This window comes from Selaginella moellendorffii, unplaced genomic scaffold (genome assembly GCF_000143415.4).
Source record: "Selaginella moellendorffii unplaced genomic scaffold, v1.0 SELMOscaffold_34, whole genome shotgun sequence".
Taxonomy (NCBI): domain Eukaryota; kingdom Viridiplantae; phylum Streptophyta; class Lycopodiopsida; order Selaginellales; family Selaginellaceae; genus Selaginella; species Selaginella moellendorffii.
Genome location: NW_003314295.1, coordinates 1,430,383 through 1,434,398, shown reverse-complemented (window position 1 = coordinate 1,434,398; position 4,016 = coordinate 1,430,383).

Sequence of the window (4,016 nt, the reverse complement as noted above, 5' to 3'; positions counted from 1 at the left end):
CTCCCTCTACTGTTACCCCAATAGTATAAGGTTTTCTTTAGAGAGTTGAGAATGTGATTCAGATGAGCATTTGACTTAACAAACTGGCTAATGTGATTGTGGTAAACAACTATAGTTAGGATCACAGGAAAAATAGAGACTCTAAAACAATAAAGGAATCACAAGATTATCCTCATATAATTAAGGCTGGTACTCATGAATTTGAGACTAGAATTAATAACAGTGGGAAGTCAAATACGAATGAGGACACAAGTCTTTGAAATGATAGCCAAGGCTACTTTTTATAAATGCTAGAACAAACCCAAGGAGTTAGGGGTGTACTTAGAAGATGAATTGATATTCTCATCATATAAATGGATAGTCCTAAGGGGCAAAAGTAGCCCACAAGGAATGAAAAATAATCAAGTGTTAGAGTAATATTTGCAAAGATAGTCTTTATGAGTAGGACATGAATATAATAAAATATATTTTAGTGAATTAGCACCTCAAAACTAGCTAGGAGGCTAGGACCTTATGGGTTGTTGAATAAGCAAAGTTGAAAAAGTTAGATGACTCGAGTGAAGTCAAGAAATGGTCCTAAAGGACTAGTGAAAGTATTTGGACTGAGGTTGAAATAACGATGGAGGTGTAGAAGCACCAACAATGAGTTGTAGGATTTAATAATTATGAAGCAACTAAGAAAAAGATGTAACTTAATTGATTGGATTGAAAAAAGTTAACTACCCAAGATTTCTTGTTTGGATAAATAAGTTAGATATATCCCTCGGGGGGATAAATTACTTATGTTGCAATATAGTAAGTCAATGTTAAAAAGGAAAATGCCCATTGTCAAAGAAGGCTATAATTGGGACACCTAAACATTTTAAAATACTAGGAAGTGGTGTTTAATATCATGAAGACATTAAATAAAACCCAAGGGATTAAGTTCCTAGCGAATAATGGATAGAAGGTGTTATCCAATGTCCAAAGTTGTGGAGATTAGAGAAGTCTGTTTATCCGAATTAGATCAAGCCCAAAAAATTTTTGGTATGGCTAATAGTGGGCATAAAGAGGCCTATATATAATCTAATGTGTGGGATTACACAATGAACATATCTAGATTCAAGATCCACTCCTTAAGTTATTGAGTAAATTCATCTCTAAGAATACTTGCTAAGGCATAGTAGAAAGTGTAAAACTACCCTTTTAGATAGGAAGAGAATAACTAAAGGGAAAACACAAGGCCAAAAAGCAAATACTAAAGGGATAAAACCAAATCTTAAGGATTGAAGGGGCATAACTAAGGGTGGTTATGCAAATTGGGAGTGGAGAATTAAATGGATGTTTCAACGTATTGGTATTAGCAACTGTGACGCCATAGAAAGTCTAAAATATGGGATTATCCATGTTAAATTATATGGCAATTAGAAATCTTGCGAAAGAGGAGGCCTTAGCAAGTTAAGAGACAGAGTCCCTTTAAAAGTTCCCAAAGACAATTCTAAGTAGATTAGTACTTAAAAAGACAAGTGTAAATGGTTTATAGAATGCATAAAATCAGAGTGGCACAGCAGAAGCATGGTCTTGGAGCTTGTTATGAGGTAAATCTATCAAGGTTGGGAAAGTAATCTTTGAGTGTTCAAAGAGATGGCTTTGAATAAAAGTTGATGGTTAAATACTTTCACGCTTATGCATGAAACCATATTACACTGGTCGGATGACTTGCTAAGCGAGATTGGCAAGTCAAGGAACAAAAGCCTTACTTGAAGGAGTGACTTCAAAAAAGGTGGCTTATAGGGCCAAATATGGAGGAGTCCATGTATGATCATAAACTTGTCAATTGAAAGGACTTGGTAGTTGGGAGGAACTAAATTTCTAAGTTGTGATCTGTAACACACTTTAAGTATAAGTTGGTGCACCAGTGTGGGGAGTCATACCAGGCATCTTGGGTGATGCTATCCATAAATGCATATACAGAGGTTAAGTTCGAGTCCTAACTTTTTAGTGTTTGGGTTTGAATCCTAACTCACTAGGGTGTGATGATGGTTTAAATATAAGGACACTCATTTTTTTGTGATCATGGGTTCTTAATAAGGAGATTGGCTTGGGCACACTACCAAGCGGGGGATGCCCCAGAGTTGTGATGCATAGTTAAATGTTTAATGTGAAAGTTTAACATATTTAACTTGAACATTTTGGTGTAAGTGGCACCAAGGATGTGGTGAATGAAATGGGGATACCCAATTTTAGTTACTATGGACCCTTAGCTAGATGGGATAGCTTAGATGCACTGCCAAGTGTGGGGAATGCCCTTGAGGTCATGGTTAATAAATTAAAGATTTGGAAGGCCTAGTACTTAATGGCAAATTTGCTAAGGTGTGAAAGTTAGATCATTATGTGATCTTATGGCTAAAACAAGGATAAAGTCCTTATGAGATTAAAGAATAAAGTTCTTAGTTCAAAGTATTGATTTGAACTATTGGTAATGGTGTGGCTTGGTCAAAGTAACTAAGTGGGAAAGACACTAAGGGAGCAAACATTCACAGAGTTCTTCTATCGAGAATTATGGTGATGATAGCTATGGACACAAGGATAGGAACAAGTATCACAAGTTGAAGTTGATGGTGACTACTTCGGATGCAAAGGGGTCAAAGAAGCAAAGGTTCTTTGTGAAGAATTATAGATAGGGTTGTCATCATTGTGGCGAACTTGGACATTACAAGGCTGATTGTCCACAATTGAAGAACAAGTAATAGGGTGAAAAGAATGGCCAATCTTTTACTGATGATAAGTCAAATATTAAAAAGTTGCACACTATGCAGTGTGAGGATAATGGGGACAACCATTTCGGTTAGAGGAAGAACCTTTCAATCATTGCTCGTTAACTCAATTGTGTGGAAAACAAGATAGAGCTCGTGGATACTCGTGAATTAGTTTTAATGTTGGAGGGCACATTTTGTGGCGGTCTAGTGCGGATTTTACTGGATAGTGGGAGCAATGACAACTTTTTTTTGACAAAGTTTGTTGCAGAACATGGCCTGGTCACACAAAGAGTTCTTCCATATATGGTGGAAGGTATAGCTACCTCTGCTCAGCATTTCAATACTTGTGTAGAGGGGCTAGAAGTGTTGGTTAGCAAAACCACACTTATGGAGACTTTTTATCTTGTGGATATCTATTGTGTGGATTTCATTCTTAGGATGCTATGGTTGGTGAACGTAAATCTAAAGATAAAGTGGAGTATTAAGCGTATCTCACTTTTATACAGTGGCATTAATGATGTGTGATTTGGAAAGAGAGTTTAACCTCCAGTTGTTATACTCTCCACTACATCTTTGAAGAAGGCTTGTCATAATGGAAAAACATTTTCAAGTTATTTGTTGTTTGTTCGTGACTTGGGGGACCAAGGCACGTGTGGGGGAGAAGCAGCAATACGGGATGTACTCAATGAGTTTTCTAATGTTTTTCTATCTAAACTTTCTCATGGGTTGCCTCCATTACGAGGTGTGGAGCATAGCATTACATTAGAGTTGGGGATATGGCCAATTTACCAGTATTCATTTCGGTTAAGTTATGCGGAGGAGCAAGAAGTTCAATGACAAGTCAAAAAGTTACTTGAGTTTAGATTTATTCAGCCAAGTAAGTCTTTGTTTGGTGTTTCAGTCTTGCTTGTGAAGAAGAAGGACAGTTCAATGCAAATGTATATTAATTATTGTGCTTTGAACAAGAAGATAATGAAAGATAAAATGCCAATGCCAGATGCCATGTGTGGATGATATCTTAAACAAGCTTGGTGAAGCACAAGTGTTTACCAAGATTGATCTAAGGAGTGGATGTCATCAGATTGCAATGGATAATGCATCTATCTCTAGGACAATATTCAACATAAACTTTGAGCATTTTGAGTTTATAGTTATGCCGTTTAGTTTGACAAATGCACTAGCCATATTTACTAGGTTGATGACAGAGGGTATTTAAGCATTATCTTCATGAGTTTGTGGAGATTTTCTTGGACGATATTCTTGTTTTTAGCAAGAATA